Genomic DNA, 18,701 nt, shown 5'->3' with positions numbered 1-18,701 from the left:
TTACATCTGCTTTGCATGTGCATATGTCTGTAAGACATAGCTTATTTAACACACACATTTTCAGAGAATTCACTGCAGGCGATGGGCAAGGAATGTGAAAGTGCACCTATTAATGGCATAGGTAGCGCAACTCCCCAGGTGACAGCGTGTAAAGGCTGTGGTAAGTTGGTCTGTCAGTTCCAGTGGAATGCAGGTATAGATGGAGGCAGGTATAGTATCATGATTAAACTTACCTGATAAGGACGTAGGTCTCAAAAAGAAAAAGTACACATGGATTGTTAGGGAAGAAAAATTATTTATTTCTCATCCAACTTAAAAGTAATTTTGCATTTCGATAAGCAGATAGAGTAGCACTTTTTTGATACATGTTACTGAGTCGATGGATAGAAGGACAGCTATAGAATTCCAGGTCTTGAATAGACGCAAATTTAAAGATTCGGCGCATCCAAGAGATCTTCTCCTTCCCCTTCATGTAGACGGTGGTGTCCATGTGATCGAAGAATTTAAGCACAGTAACCATATCTTTATACAGTATGCCGGGATCATCACAGTGAATTTCATGGTAGAAATGTGTCAACCACGTTGCACTCTTCCGTGTCTTAGCACACCTCACTTGCTTGAAAGATCTTGTTGATGCAATGTTTACTGAGAATGTCTCTATTATTCCAGAATCCTGTGTGTACGCTACAAATGTAACATCTTTAAATACAAACTGTCCACGCTCATTGTCATAGAAACCCTGAGCATCCGCAATGATGTTCACACCATGACACATCATCGTGAAATGCTTTAGGTATGGTGCAGCACCTGTTCATTTATACAGCTCGCTGCACAACACTGGTGAGTGGGCAATAGCTGATCACACCATCATGTAGGACTAGAGTATACACGGCAGTGTGTTCTGGGAAATTTGTCGATGATTCAAATTCAGTTCGCACATCTAAAGGTCCATATTTGATTATTTATGGCACTCTCATATGTCGAAACGAGTCACCTTTCCTGAACCTGGCTGCTACAGTAAAATTCCAAAGTGATTTTAGTCACCCCTAAGCATCTTGCAACTGCTCCCATTTCTACAGCTTTCTGCATGTGATTGTTCCAATATAAGTCGGAACTGAGCATAAGTTGGAGAAAAACATATCCAGCACCTTCTGCAACCCACGTAGAAACAGAACGACGTGAGTTACTGCAGCAGGACCGTTTTTTCACCATTCGGTGGAAATGCGCGCAATGTGGTATGTCTCCAAACTAGATACAGATACTAAAGCCCGAAGAAGATCCACGTCCATTCAAATCAGTCAGTCCAACATGCTATCATCTTATTCTCTATCCACCCACAGAGAAAAATTACGAACTATAAAAGCTGAACTAACTTCATCCAATATAGAAGTCACCCTGGCACCGATGCTGGTGCGATGATGCAAATCTGCAGTGGGGCTCCAGCACGGAGAAAGAAATTTCACAATGCTCCCCAGAATAATGCAGCGTGCATGCATCCAGGCATTCCTAAGAGTATACACAGTCCCTCACCGAATTTACACCTCAAACTGCTGCTGCTGCTGCTGCCTCCTGTGTTTCACACTCCTATTAAATATACAGGGACTGCAGAGGCCACTTTAATGTTTGATCTTCTATACTCTAGGTGAAAGATCGTATCCCCAAGACTATACTAAGTCGCAAAAGACGCTCACTCTGGTCCTGTTTAATTGTTTGCAACACTGTTTTCTAACACGCTTTTGTACAAAGCCAAACACTTCGTTTTTCTGCCACGACTTCGAGGCCTGCGCCAGGTTCTAAAACTCACATTAAGAAGTTCTGATCCACACTCCTCACACTGTCATTGACCAACACGCCCTGCAGCACCGTTAGCGAATTAATCTGCAACCGATCAGAAGTATAATGCTACACTCCACGTCTCGTGAATGAATAGTGCTTTCCGAGCCCTCACTCATCGAAGTTCATGAGATTTCTCCGATGTCAAGGAGCTTAGCACTCCTTACCGATGCATAGTAACATATTTCAAAGTATCAATATGTAATAGCATACAATTAAGAAGAACAAGAAACGAATGATTTTTATGCGCGATGGATCTCCAGATGGATGGAGTTCGACGCATTTTTACTTACTGTTAGATCAATCAAGCTATCAACTCTAAAATATTGTTCTAGAGTCTAGGATCGTTACCTGGAAGGTTTTGGTAAGAGAGAACATAAACACACACACTCCTAAGGCTACAACGCTCTGCACTTAATTTGCACTATAATGTCAGATCGCATGTGTTTCCAATCTATCAGCTGTATGGTATATAGCGCTGTTAATATTCCAATGTAAGAAATATATTTCAAGCGCAGGACATACATCCTTCTTCCAGATTTCTCTACGATAAACTATCTTATCGAATCGTAAAACGAAAAAAAAACTACTTCTTTAAAACATGGACTCTGTGTTATATGAGTACAATACAGCTTCCCAGAGATGTATAGCGCCCACTGTTCACAACCGTTCACGGTTCGGAAATTATACTATACATGCATCAACCCTATATAAAATGATCTTTAGTAATGGCGAATACCTCTTCCAAGGAAACAGATAAACGAATAGCAACAGCGTCCGACATGCAAAAATTACAGGTCATTCCATCACTAACTCTGTAAACAGCACTTATGTTGGGCAAATGTGTACACGGGGATTGCAGCGCCTCACAAGCACCTATCACTAACTTATTTATAACACTGAAGTCTCGATTTTGCACCCAAGATGCGATAGGGGCGAGGGGGGGGGGGGGGGAGGGATCGCATAAATCAAAGTTTGTTTAGAGGAATGTGTTAAGTTTCATCACACATGAGATGGAAGTCCTCTGATGACCGACAGATTTACCGTTAACGATGGCCAGTAGACAGCGCTTTCAACCATATACAGAACACATCGCTGTATGCAAGTAGAACGCAGGCTATGTCACGAGACTGATGCATCCGGACAGAGCACTGGAAAAAAAATTGACCTGCCGCCCACATTCCCTTCATTTCAGTGTCAGCATTTCTCGGAATCCTCTTGTTGCCGCGTACTTGTTCCCATGTAGAAATTGTTCTGCGCGAACCAGAAGATATGCAAGTACTTGTTCAGTTTCCTGCATTTCAGTGTACATTCAGTCAATTTATACCTATTACCACCGAATAAATAAATATATTTACAATATTAAATTTGTGCTTGTGTTTTTATTTCTGTAAAAAAATGTCATGTTAGTGTCCGTTAGTACACGTTAGTACACGTTAGTACACGTTAGTACACGTTAATGCACATAAGTACACGTTAGTGGACGTTAGCACACGTTTATGTAGTTAAAGTACGTGTCCGGTCATAACGCGTGATCGGGAGGCGTACTATAAGAACTGTACTCGACTGTAACCAGTCACGTCCACATTCGGAGAGCGTTTGCTCTGTTTTCTGCATGTCTGTGTATGTGCATGCCTTGGGGAAGGCTCCCAAGACCCGCAGTAGACCCGAGTTGCCGTTCGAATATGGATTCACCTCACGTTATATTTGGACCACTGTTGAGATCCAGATCCATAAAATTCCACACACGGGATAGGGTTTGAAGGTGGATCCGCCACACGCAGTGTACAAAGCGGTGTTGGGATGCAGATCTACAATATACCACATATGAGTTAGCGTTCGAGTGCAGTCTGCCGCGGAGTATACAGGGTGAGTCACCTAACATTACCGCTGGATATATTTCGTAAACCACATCAAATACTGACGAATCGATTCCACAGACCGAACGTGAGGAGAGGGGCTAGTGTAATTGGTTAATACAAACCATAAAAAAAATGCACGGAAGTATGTTTTTTAACACAAACCTACGTTTTTTTAAAAATGGAACCCCGTTAGTTTTGTTAGCACATCTGAACATATAAACAAATACGTAATCAGTGCCGTTTGTTGCATTGTAAAATGTTAATTACATCCGGAGATATTGTAACCTAAAGTTGACGCTTGAGTACCACTCCTCCGCGCCCGCATCTCGTGGTCGTGCGGTAGCGTTCTCGCTTCCCACGCCCGGGTGCCCGGGTTCGATTCCCGGCGGGGTCAGGGATTTTCTCTGCCTCGTGATGGCTGGGTGTTGTGTGCTGTCCTTAGGTTAGTTAGGTTTAAGTAGTTCTAAGTTCTAGGGGACTTATGACCACAGCAGTTGAGTCCCATAGTGCTCAGAGCCATTTGAACCATTTGAACCACTCCTCCGCTGTTCGATCGTGTGTCGGAGAGCACCGAATTACGTAGGGATCCAAAGGGAACGGTGATGGACCTCAGGTACAGAAGAGACTGGAACAGCACATTACGTCCACCTGCTAACACCTTTTTATTGGTCTTTTTCACTGACGCACATGTACATTACCATGAGGGGTGAGGTACACGTACACACGTGGTTTCCGTTTTCAATTACGGAGTGGAATAGAGTGTGTCCCGACGTGTCAGGCCAATAGATGTTCAATGTGGTGGCCATCATTTGCTGCACACAATTGCAATCTCTGGCGTAATGAATGTCGTACACGCCGCAGTACATCTGGTGTAATGTCGCCGCAGGCTGCCGCAATACGTTGTTTCATATCCTCTGGGGTTGTAGGCACATCACGGTACACATTCTCCTTTAACGTACCCCACAGAAAGAAGTCCAGAGGTGTAAGATCAGGAGAACGGGCTGGCCAATTTATGCCCCTGTTTGTTACAACACGCAACTGAACGTCGGAGATTTCAAGCGTCAACTTTAGGTTACAATATCTCCAGATGTAATTAACATTTTACAATGCAACAAACGGCACTGATTACGTATTTGTTTATATGTTCAGATGTGCTAACAAAACTAACGTGGTTCCATTTAAAAAAAACGTAGGTTTGTGTTAAAAAACATACTTCCGTGTATTTTTGTATGGTTTGTATTAAACAATTACACTAGCCCCTCTCCTCACGTTCGGTCTGTGGAATCGGTTCGTCAGTATTTGATGTGGTTTGCGAAATATATCCAGCGGTAACGTTAGATGACTCACCCTGTATATCCAAACCTATGTTCGGAGGTGGATCCACCGCATGTTACATCTGCGGTATGGTTCGTTGGTGGACCAACCACGCATTACATTTGGACACGTATTCTATGTTCGAAGTTTGGTCCACCAACGAAGGGGAGTGGGTCCTGGGAGCCTTCCGTGAGGCATGCATATACACAGACACACAGAAAACAGAGCAAACGCTCTCCAAATGTGGACGTGACTGGTTACAGTCGAGTACAGTTCTTATAGTACGCCTCCCGATTACGCGTTATGACCGGACACGTACTTTAACATACATAAACGTGTGCTAACGTCCACTAACGTGTACTAACGTGTACTAACGGACACTAACATGACATTTTTTTACAGAAATAAAAACACAAGCACAAATTTAATATTGTAAATATATTTATTTATTCGGTGGTAATAGGTATAAATTGACCGAATATACACCGAAATGAGGGAAATTAAGCAAGTACTTGCATATCTTCTGGTTCACACCAAACATTTTGTACATGGGAACAAGTATACGGCAACAAGAGGAGTCCGAGAAAACGTTGACATCGAAATGAAGGGAATGAGGGCGGCAGGTAAATGTTTTTCTTCCAGTGCTCTGTCTGCATGCATCAGTTGCGTGACATAGACTGCATCCTACTTGTATACAGCCATCTGTTCTGTATGTGGTTTAAAGCACTGTCTACCTGCGATCGTTAACGGTAAACCTGTCCGTCATCACAGGACCTCCATCTCATGTGTGATGAAACTTAACACATTCCTCTAAACAAACTTTGATTTATGCGATCCCCCCCTATCGCATCTCGGGTGTAAAATCGAGACTTCAGCAACATGACTCAGTTAGTGATAGGCGCTTGTGAGGCGCTGCAATCCCCGTGTACACATTAGCCCAACATAGGTTCTATTTACAGAGCTAGTGACGGAATGACTTGTAATTTTCGCATGTCGGACCCTGCTGCTATTCGTTTATCTGTTTCCTTGTAAGAGGTATTCGCCGTAACTAAAGATCATTTTATATAGGGTTGATGCATGTATAGTATAATTTCCGAACCATGATCGGATGTGAACAGTGGGCGCTATAAAATATGTGGAGTGCTGTGTGGTATATTTTGATGATTTATGTGTTCGAGAATTACCACTGAATGGACATACTGCACAGTCATCTATTCATGTTCGCAATGATACTCGCAAAGTGAAGAGGGGGTGGTTTAGCTATGACACTGAAATTGGGGGAAGGATGCTGTCACATCATTGGCAGGTGTTGAAGTTACTGTAAAATTGCTAAAATTGTTCGTGCTTTCAACTGTGATGCTTATTATTAGAGTACATTGATGGTGTCTTTTCCATCCCAACCGCGCACTGGCACACTATTGGTCACCATATAATAATTGACTGACATCACTTGTTTGAGTTGGAGAGAGAGTTTTGGCAGCTGGGCTATACCTTCTGGGGTGGATTGCACTGAAACAATGATCGTGCACATTGCTGCTATATGAAGAATCAGTCGAAACAAAACATAGAGTTATCAGCTATTCCATCAATGTGAGAGACAAGTCTAAATGTAGAGCTCATGAATCAGGTTCAGACAGTAGTTTGGAGACTCCACACAATGCAAGCAAACTCTTCCGGTTTCCTTATGTTGTAAGTGTCTTTTATTTAAAATCAGCCGATGTGCTGCGTGTTATGGTATCGGCCGTAAGGACATGATTTACACTGTGTAACATTTAGTTTCCTGCGAAAGGCCATAGATCAGAACTTCTTAATGTGAGTTTGGAACCTGGCACAGGCCTCGAAATCGTGGCAGAAAAACGATCTGCTTGGCTTTGTACAAAAGCGTGTTAGAAAACAGTTTTCCAAACAACTACACAGGACTAGAGGGAGCGTCTTTTGCGACTTAGTATAGTCTATGGGATACGATCATTCTTCTAGAGTACAGGTGGTCAAACTTTAAAGTGGCCTATGCAGTGCCTGTATATTTAATATGATTGTGCCACACAGGAGGCAGTAGCAGCAGCAGTTTAAGGTGTAAATTCGGTGAGGGACTGTGTATATCGTTAGGAATGCTTGGACGGATGCACACTGCGCTATTCTGGGGAGCATTGCGAAATTTCTTTCTCCACGCTGGATCCCCACCACTGCTTTGGTGCCAGGGTGACTGCTTCGAAAAATCGGTTTGAAACCTCGTCGGCGGAGGACGTTGCCTAGCCGTTCACTGACGCCTTTTACATATGGTAAGTGTACCACTGGAAGCTTCTTTTCTTTGCCTTCTTCTCGTGTTCTGCTCCCTTTGGTTTTAGCTACCTTTCTTATGATGTTGTCATCATAGCCATTGGCATTAAATGATAGCTTCCACCAAGGGTGTAGTCAACAATCTTAACATTGAAGGTGTTTACGAACTGCGGTGTGAGTGCGGAGCAGCCTACGTAGGAGAAACAGGGAGACCTGTCAGCTTATGAGTAGCAGAACACGAATGCTATGTACGATTACAACAACATAATAAATCGGCGATAGGGGAACACCACCGTGACTGTGGACAACCTATCAAGTTCCAGGAAGCCCGAGTACTGGCGAAAGAATCTTGGATGCGAGAACGCAAAATACGGGAGGCGATCGAAATTATTAAGCAGCCTGACAATATCAGAGAAGATTCCTACAAACTCCCAGCGTCCTGGCTGCCGGCCGTCCCAGTCCAACGGGCCGCAAGCGGTCACGAGACAGAAGCTACATGAGACACAGACGTATCTGCACAAACAGCTGTAGAGCAACTGTCAGTCCACTTCAGCGCACACCAGGAGGAAAACTTGCCGACCAGAAGCCGAACGGTGATTGGCGGGCAGCTACCAATCGTTGACGACATGGACATCCACGAAGAGCCTCTTTCTTTCCATCTTCCCTTACGTCATGACTAGCCAATCATATTAGAGGGCCAATTAAAAGTTTTACAACAGTGACGTCAGACATCGATAGCCTGTAATAAATAGAAGCACCTATCCCCATGCAAAACAAGTCGTGCCCTTAGGAAGGCCGTTGCAATTCGTCCGAAACGTCGGTTTTAGTTTACTATTATTGTTAGTTTTTAGCAACGACGCGGCATAATACCCAGAAGAATTTTAATCACTATCTGTATCTACTTTGGAGACGTACCACATTGCGCGCATTTCCACCAAATGGTCAAAACACGGTCCTGTTGCAGTAACTCAGGTCGTTCTGCTTCTACATGGGTTGCAGACTTATGCTCAGTTCCTACTTAAATTGGAACAATCACATGCGGAAAGCTGTAGAAATAGGAGCAGTTGCAAGATGCTTAGGGGATGACTAAAATCACGTTGGATTTTTAATGTAGCATCTAGGTTCAGGAAAGGTGACTCGTTTAGAGATATGAGAGTGCTAGAAATATGACTGAGTAGTGGTTGTAATCACTAAAGTAATTGTCAATAGGATCCAGCGCAGGTAAATGCTTGAATGGAAAGACCCGATTCCAATTCAAGGGAATCATTTCCAGCGGATAGCGCAACACTAGAGATCTGGGAAGCTAGTGTTCATTTTCTTATGACCTCAATTGGCACATCATCTGTTGCGTTCCTTCTCAATCAGCCATCGCCTATAGCTCAGTGGATATATCGCGGAACCTCTGATATGGTCGCGAGACAGAATGCACTACAAATACTATAGAATTATCTAGATGGGGCGGTCTGAGGGAGTCGTAAATACCGCTTACATACCACATTCCTTAGCTGAATAACTTTCAAAATGTGGTAATTTTATCACGAGGTTGTATCGTGGGCTGATAATACACATTCCTACGATCACTGTCACGGTATTCATCCAGAAAAAAACCATCTCATTCAGAGGTAATGTCGTACCTCGATTCGTAAAGCGGGTGTAGCTTTTAACATGGATACTTGTGTGCACTTGTAGAACTAAGATCTCTTGTGACAGTAACGTGCAGTAGTTGTTGCGATCGGTTTTTTTTAGCATCTGGCCGATTACATCTCTCTTTCTAGGACACAGTGGTACCACTCGCAGGAAGAAATCTAAGAGACATGCACACCCATCGTTGATTTTCGCTCAGTATTATTTCGTATCGTAAACAATTAGCTATTGACGAAGTATTATACTTAGTAGTAACGTATATGTGATATGTTTGCATTTGAGCATCAGGTTTATAAAGTAAGTGTTTGTGTAAAGGAAATGACTATGTCCAGTTTTAGGGAAGGTACATATATTTCCATTTCCAGAGCATCCGCCTTCAGCAGGGTGTATTTCCGATACTTCGCTCATTGTCGAATGCCGCTTAATCGAGACAACGATCGTAACATTTAATTGTAAGCATAATGATAAAACATATATGTAACCGGTTTTCTATAATGATTCCGTATATGCATGGTCTGTGGTGGGAATGATTCACGTTTCCTGTTAACAACAACCTCCGTCCGAATGATAAGACCTGTTGGAGTGTAGGAGTGTATCTGAGTTAAGTTTGCCATCCTCTAGACGACCGAATAGCAAACTAATGCGTAGTAGTATATGTTGGATAGCTTTCGTGATAAAGTGGAAATTTGAGAATGGAGGTGCGTTTGTGTTGGACTGTTATTTCCTCCCATGTAAATTGTTCGGTTGACTGCTTCTGCACATTTCACGCCTTTATTTAGTTGAGAGAAGATCGATTGTGGAGTGTGCAACTAGCAGCTGAGAGAGACGTTCCCTTGTTCTCTAGACATGAGAAACACCTTAGTTGGCTTGTAAATTATAGGGATGATCTTGAATCTGTTACATCAGCACGATCGGTATTCGTGGGTGGAAATATCATTTTTCATCTGCTTGTTTCTGGTTACTCAGTGGTCTAAAGCACACTCAGTAGAGCTAGCTAAAGTTTCGGGTTTGTAGAGAAATAATTTCCAGTGTATATCTTCGGAATTATGTTGCGTGAGCGATCGGGACGCTACTGCTGTGTGCTTGATATCAATAAGTACCGCGAAAATGGTATAATAATATGGTAAACGATGCGAAAATACTTGTGTTCTTGTATTCAAGCTCCTGTCATCAGTAGTAGTTCAGTGTAATTGAGTAAGAGCAAGGTTACTAAATAATAAGGTTGGGCAGTAAGCGCTCTGCTCTGCCATTGGCTGGCCTAGTGACGTCAGCGTGGAAGCAAGCGCTCACAAGCAGACGACACGGCATGCGCGTTTACGTCAAGTTTTTGGCGGAAGGTTTTGTTTATACCAGAATTGAGATGTCTAAACTGCTTTTCTGCTGCTAAAATATTACAGTTAAAACTGATGAGTTATATTCTTTCGCAGCTTATGCCTCACACATCGGTAAAATATCAGATCACAACCACACTGACACACACTTGAAATTCGAAACCTCGGCTCAAATAAATCAGAAACTATTCATTTAATCGCATTGAAATGAATTTACTTAAGAGCTCGAAGTTGCACACACTTGTTTGTAAGGACAGCATTCCTTCTTTCTAAAGCCGCTATAGTATTCATCAAAGTAACTTTGTCTGTGTCTGAAAAAAAAAAAAACACTGTCATCGGTACATGTGCTCTTATTACGATGTTTCTTATTTGGTGACAGCTTTTCCAGAGTTTCCAGAGATCTCTTATGTAGTTCTCGTTTCTTATACCGTTTGGTTCTGTCTTCTGTTGCGGGTGACACATTGACAGTCGCACTACTGCACGGCAAATTGCACGAAGGAACTGCATCTGGCTTGAGCATTCTTTTTGGGGGAAATTAAGCAATTCAGACTGTAAATCCCTTAAGTAATCTGTTTCTGCGAAATGGCGAGAACATATTCGTGCATGCGCAACATTTACACTGTCTTTCCTACAACATTTCGACAACCATAGTTTTTGTAATGTTTCATTACGCGGGAAACTGTGATACATTACGTCAGTTCCCTTTGTGCTCCGGTTGTAAGAAAAACAGGCCGTAACAGCACAGCCTGGCATTGTAAAAATTAATTTTCTCACTCACTTGTAGATTCTCCAATAAGAATTTCACAGGACGAACCATAAACTATAGAGCTGGCGAACACAATGTTGATCCCGCTGTCCACTATCGCTAACTATTTCAGTTCCGAATCAAATATTAATTACAGCAAAAACCGTTAACACTCCCGAATTCCGAATGTTTCCGCTGTTGACTGAGTACCTCAGAAGAAAGAACTCAATCAAAATACTCCTTCAAACACAAAACAAAACAAGAAAAACAATCACACACAATTCGAACTGTGTACTGTTTGGCACAGCTGCTTCCACCGTGACGTCATGCGCAAAACTGAGAAAACACGTTGCTTTCTGCGCATAGCTTTCTGCGCCCCCCTGAGTAAGAGTCTTTCTGTATTTGACAATATGTATGGCTCTTTGCGAGGTTTAGTTGTCGCTGCAATATGGCGATCAGTGTAAAATAGTTTATTGACACTGAAAGACTCGTATGTAGAAAGAAAGAAAAGGTGGACGGCGCTTCCTTAGTACTGAGGAACATCGTGAAATATAGCCGGTGTGAGTGTAGGCATACCATAATTTTTTCGGGTGTTGTACAGATATAAAAGATAACGTAACTGTTTGTGTAAAATGTGTATATATTGCATTGTAAAATTACTGTGGTTTATGATGTGCCATGACTAGGGAGGATGACGGTGTGTCCTATCGTGAGGTACATATAGATTCAGCACATTGATAACCGCAAGAGATTCTTGATGTGGAAAACTATGTGTCCTATAGATACTGAGATTCGTTCCAGAAGCACAGCCGTCGATCGGTGTCAGACTGTAGCAGTAATTGTAATATTTAATTGTAGTTACATTGGTAAATATGTTCCCGGCTTCCAATATACTTGTGATTCTCGTATGTATTTGATGATCTATAGACAATTTTACGGGTCTAACTGTCAATGCACTTTAGCAACCTGTGCAAAATAATTTTACCACTGAAAGTGCCATCTGCAGAAAGAAAGAAAAGGTGGATGGTGCTTCGATACCAACGACAACAGTAATTCGGAGGGTAAATTCGATAAGAGCCAATCATAATGCTCAATTCTTTCACATCCTTTGTGCTGGGATATAGGAGAATCTACATAGCAGTAAGAACATTTGCATATGCTGAGAGCACGAAGGCTATCACGTTAGGAGCGCTGGTAAGACTACATTCGACGTTGTTCTGCGTTATTTTCATAAACAGGTTCTGCTAGGGCAAGAATTTTCGTGCATACAAACTGAGACATCAAGTATACAATTTCCGCGAGGTCGACTCAGTTTTTGTTTTTTACATAGTCACGTGACATGAGTATAAGATTGATAACATGGTTAGATGCGAAGATTTGCGAAGATTTGTAGCAACTCTGTCATCAACGGTAAAGACAAGTGCTGTCCAGAGGTATCTCGCATATGGGGTCTGCGCCTTGGAGTTCTGTGATGTCAGTATAACAGTGGCTGTATACCTGAAAATAGATGCAACATTCACCTGCGTCCAGCGGTGGTTCGCGACTGTGAAAGTGTGTGTGTCCCTGTCCGGTTGTGCCAGCATCGGTGCCTAGGTGAACATGTATTTCGATAGGAATTTCTCTGGTGTCAAGTATGAACGGTATGTCGCCGCCTCATGTCTAAGGATTTGTGTGTGTAATTTGACAGCTGACGGTCACATCACTTCACGGGGGTTGCTGCGAACCTCCTGTGCCCTCTACTGGACAGGGGGTGGTGGACAGTGTCTGCACCTGTTGGTTGCATATCTGTTGCATTATTTTGAGAGCAGGTCTGTAAGCTGCACGGTGTGTTATTCAGACAGTATACGAGCACTGAGCATGTCTACACATCACTGTACTGCATTATTTAGGAGGAATCTGCATGTCTGTACTGAAATTATTTCGGTAAATTAGGAGTAGTCTGCGTATCTGGAGAGCGTTATTTAGGTGTAGTTTACAGATCTCTGGGCTGTGTGTAGCCTGAAGGGGGAAACCAATGGCGCTATGGTTGGCCCGCTAGATGGCGCTGCCATAGGTCAAACGGATATCAACTGCGTTTTTTAAAATAGGAACCCCCATTTTTATTACATATTCGTGTAGTGCATAAAGAAATATGAATGTTTTAGTTGGACCACTTTTTTTCCTTTGTGATAGATGGCGCTGTAATAGTCTCAACCGTATAAGTACATGGTATCATGTAACGTTCCGCCAGTGCGGACGGTATTTGCTTCATGATACATTACCTGTGTTAAAACGGACAGTTTACCAATTGAGGAAAAGGTCGATATCGTGTTGATGTATGGCTATTGTGATCAAAATGCCCATTGGGCGTGTGCTATGGATACTGCTCGGTATCCTGGACGACATCATCCAAGTATCCGGACTGTTCGCCGGATAGTTACGTTATTTAAGGAAACAGGAAGTGTTCAGCCACATGTGAAACGTCAACCACGACCTGCAACAAATTATGATGCCCAAGTAGGAGTTTTAGCTGCTGTTGTGGCTAATCCGTGCATCAGTATCAGACAAATTGCACGACAATCTGGAATCTCAAAAACGTTGGTGTTGAGAATGCTACATCAACATCGATTGCACCCGTACCATATTTCTATGCACCAGGATTTGCATGGCAATGACTTTGAATGTCATGCACAGTTCTGCCACAGAGCACAAGAGAAATTACGGGACGATGACAGATTTTTTGCACGCGTTCTATGTAGCGACGAAGCGTCATTCACCAACAGTGGTAACATAAACCGGCATAATATGCACTACTGGGCAACGGAATATCCACGATGGCTGCGACAAGCGGAACATCAGCGACCTTGACGGGATAATGTATGGTGCGGCATTATGGGAGGAAGGTTAATTGGCACCCCATTTTATCGATTGCAATCTAAATGGTGCAATGTATGCTGATTTCCTACGTAATGTTCTACCGATGTTGCTACAAGATGTCTCACTGCATGACAGAATGGCGATGTACTTCCAACATGATGGATGTCCAGCACATAGCTCACGCGTGGCTGAAGCGGTATTGAACAGCATATTTCATGACAGGTGGATTGGTCGTTGAAGCACCATACCATGGCCCACACGTTCACTGGATCTGACGTCCCTGGATTTCTTTCAGTGGGGAAAGTTGAAGAATATTTGCTATCGTCATCCACCAACAACACCTGACAACATGCGTCAGCTCATCGTCAATGCATGTGCGAACATTACGGAAGGTGAACTACTCGCTGTTGAGAGGAATGTTGTTACACGGATTGCCAAATGCATTGAGGTTGACAGACATTATTTTGAGCATTTATTGCATTAATGTGGTATTTACAGGTAATCATGCTGTAACAGCATGTGTTCTCAGAAATGATAATTTCACAAAGGTACATGTATCACATTGGAGCAACCGAAATAAAATGTTCAAACATACCTACGTTCAGTATTTTAATTCAAAAAACCTACCTGTTACCAACTGTTCAGCAAAAATTGTGAGCCATATGTTTGTGACTATTACAGCGCCATCTATCACAAAGCAAAAAAGTGGTCCAACTAAAACATTCATATTTCTTTATATTCTAAACGAATATGTAATAAAAAATGGGGGTTCCTATTTTAAAAAACGCAGTTGATATCCGTCTGGACTATGGTAGCGCCATCTTGCGGGCCAACCATAGCGCCATCTGGTTTCCCCCTTCAAGCTAGACAAGTTCCGTCCTTTGTAGTATTTTCGTTTGGCGCTTATTTCGTGAGATATTTGGCCTGGTCACGATCAATGGACCACCCTGTGTAGTCCATCCCTAAATAAAATTTCGAAAATAAATAGAGTAAACTTGTTCCTTACACTTCCCAGCAGCTCAGCACAGGCTGAGTAATTTTCGGGCCATTTTCCCCCTCCAGACCGCCATCTGGGATTAGGTACATGAGGAATGACAGCTCCCTCTGGAGGTAGTAATGTGTACTAGTTCATTTGGAGTCTAGATCTTGTGGTGGAGACATTGCTTGCAAAACAAAAACTTATGTCCATCATAGGCAGAGTCTTTTTCCCGCCATTTCTCCCCACCATCTTGGGTGACGTCATGCGCTGCGCATGTTAGTATACGTTAGTACACTTTAGTACATGTTAGTGTACTTAGCCTGACAACAAAGCTTAGTAAAAGGACGTGGCGGTCGGTTGAGGATCGTGGTGGAGACTTTAACGATTTCCTTCCAAGTCCAGGTGGGTGTGGCATTCGCGAAAATTCATTCGAGGTCCACGGTAGCACTCTCTGGTGTTGTCAACATGTACTAGGCTTCATGGTGAACACAATGTTTGCCACCATCTTGAATAATGATAGTCACATCATCATACGACGTCACAGACGACAGTGCTCTCTGCTGGTGGTAGTGTGTACTAAGTCAGTTGGAGTCCAGACCTCCTGGCGAACACACTGGATGGTGGTGCTGTATCTAATTGTTTAAATAAAGATGGTGCAAGTTGTGGTGTCACCGCTAGACACCACACTTGCTAGGTGGTAACTTAAATCGGCCGCGGTCCTGTAGTACATGTCGGACCCGCGTGTCGCCACTGTGTAATCGCAAACCTAGCGCCACCACATGGCAGGTCACAAGACACGGACTAGACCTCTCCCCAGTTGTACGGACTACATAGCTTGCGACCAGACGTACGAAGCTTTCCTCTCATTTGCCGAGAGACAGATTGAATAGCCTTCAGCTTAGTCCATAGCTACTACTTAGCAAGGCGCCATTTGTATCAGTGCTTATAGCGTACTAATATTCAAGAGAGATGTATTCCAAGGACTCATTAAAAGTTAAGTAACAAACCTATATGTACTTTTCTTCTTATTCATTAATAAGTCTCATGTTCCAGAACTTCAAGCCCGTCTGCGTTAGTTTAGCGTGCACCTAGCTACCTCATTGTGTCTATGCTTTCTGAAATAGACACAACATTATTTGGCGACGAGTAAAAGAGTTTGTATTAATTCGTTTGTGTCATGGCTTCGCCACAATCTCCAGATGTACTGTCCGAATTTTTTCGCTTGCAGAATCAGCAGACGCAGGCGTTACTGGAAGCCCTTGGACAGCTCGTCCAGGGTCAACGTGCGCTGCAAACCGATGCGACCGTTCGCCGATTTGCGGGGGAGAAATGTGGTGTCACCGCTAGACACCACACTTGCTAGGTGGTAACTTAAATCGGCCGCGGTCCTGTAGTACATGTCGGACCCGCGTGTCGCCACTGTGTAATCGCAAACCTAGCGCCACCACATGGCAGGTCACAAGACACGGACTAGACCTCTCCCCAGTTGTACGGACTACATAGCTTGCGACCAGACGTACGAAGCTTTCCTCTCATTTGCCGAGAGACAGATTGAATAGCCTTCAGCTTAGTCCATAGCTACTACTTAGCAAGGCGCCATTTGTATCAGTGCTTATAGCGTACTAATATTCAAGAGAGATGTATTCCAAGGACTCATTAAAAGTTAAGTAACAAACCTATATGTACTTTTCTTCTTATTCATTAATAAGTCTCATGTTCCAGAACTTCAAGCCCGTCTGCGTTAGTTTAGCGTGCACCTAGCTACCTCATTGTGTCTATGCTTTCTGAAATAGACACAACACAAGTATTTTATAGTTGATGATTAGCAAGCATGTTTGCAGAATCTTTTAGATGAATTATTATTTTTACAATTAACGAGTTGTTTGGCTCTTGGATGTAAATGTATTGTATTATTTACGAGTGGTTTGCATGTCTGTAGGCTGTGCAATGGGTTATTTTGACAGTTTACAATTATCATACGCGCGTGTAGAGCATTATACGTGAGTTATTTAGGAGTAGTTTGCAGGTGTGTATGCTGTGTGGCATGTCAGAGCGTATGTTCTGTATCACTGTGATAAATATGCTCCATCCCTAAATAAACTGCTCAAAAATAAATAAAGTACACTCCTTCCTCTCTCCAGCAGCCCAGTGCAAGCTGATTCCATTTCCCACGAATCCCTAGGAAGAAGTGGCGGTCGGATGACTGAGTTAGTCCAAGTGTCCTTTCTTTCCAGCAATTTCCTTAGTTTTGTAGTGAAACCCCAAGTGACCTTTCTTTACTGCTCAAATTCAAACTTGGAACCAGTTCCTAGGAAGAGGGGGCAGTCGGATGACTTAAGTTAGTAGAGGTAAGCCAGGTGACTTAGCTTCCCACAATTTTCTTAAGTTGGCAGCAAAACCCCAAATGACCTTTCTTCATTGCCAAAATTCAAACTTGTCGCCAGTTCCTAGGAAGAGGTGGCGGTCGAGTGACATAGGTTAGTGGAAGTAGCCCAGTTGTCCTATCTTCACTCAATTTTCTTAGGTTAGTATAGACAATAGTGGTGTGGTGCATTATACTGTTGGAATTTGAACTTCCCGCCATTTTTCTGGGGGAGGGGAGGGGCGCGGCACTTTCCTGCCAAAATTCAAATTTCCTGCCAAAATCCGCCATTTTGAATGACGTCATGGCCGCCATCTTGGATGACGACATGCAGTGTTGCCAAGTCTACATGCCGCCATCTTGGATGACGTCATTGCTGGCATCTTGGGTACATCTGGCAACAATTCAGAGTGGCCCAGAAATGGCTTTGTCCCAATACTATCTACATGGCATGCAAACAAACATGCCGTAAATTACAGGCGTTACTCATCATTATTCACTAATGACATCATTACTTGTATCCTGAGAGGCGTCTACACCAGAAATAGATTCATTTGGCGTGAGTCTAGATCAGGGCCAGTGGCAGTCATGATTGTGCTTTCCAACTGCTCATAGGTTGGCAACATGTCAGTTTCGTATAGCCAGTGGGATGATACGTCCGAATAACAGATGAGAGGCAAGAAGAGAGGGAATGTAGTTCTAATTCAAAAATTTGAAAACATTGTATTGTTTTCTGTTTTATGGTCCATTAGCGAATTAAGAAAGAGATATTTTGTGATTATAGCAACGAATGGTATGAAATGGACTGATGTAACTGATTTAGTTCTGCATGGCGACGTTGTCAGTTGGTGTATGTATCGGGGATTAATTGCAGATACACGGAAATGTATTAAATATGGGGATTACATAAGTGTCTGGTTCCACCCATCTGCTTTGACCCATGGCACCATCAATACGGCGGTAATGGCTATTCTAAACACCTTCAATATGGCACATATGACGTCACTACATACACATGGTAACAAACACGACAATACTTATAAATAAGACAATAACATCATTCTCAAAAAATACAATGAAACTAATGGGACAACCACGAATAATTGGAGGTTTTAGGGCGGGGACAAGCAAAATATAACAGTGAAAAAAAAAAAAAAAAAACACCACGTTCCCAAAACACACTAAATGCCAAAAAACCAACAAAATTACAACATTCTGCTACACCAATTAAAACAAAATCTACGGGAATTGGACACTTCTCTTGACCTATACAGGGTGGTCCATTGATAGTGACCAGGCCGAATATCTCACGAAATAAGCATCAAACGAAATAACTAAAAAGATCGAAACTCATTTAGCTTGAAGGGGGAAACCAGATGGCGCTGTGGTTGGACGACTAGATGGCGCTGACATAGGTCAAACGGATATCAAGTGCATTTTTTAAAAATAGGAACCCCCATTTTTATTACATATTCGTGTAGTACATAAAGAAATATGA

The sequence above is a fragment of the Schistocerca nitens genome, chromosome 5 (assembly GCF_023898315.1).
Source record: "Schistocerca nitens isolate TAMUIC-IGC-003100 chromosome 5, iqSchNite1.1, whole genome shotgun sequence".
In the NCBI taxonomy this organism is placed as follows: Eukaryota; Metazoa; Arthropoda; class Insecta; order Orthoptera; family Acrididae; genus Schistocerca; species Schistocerca nitens.
Note: the sequence above shows the minus strand (reverse complement) of the source record.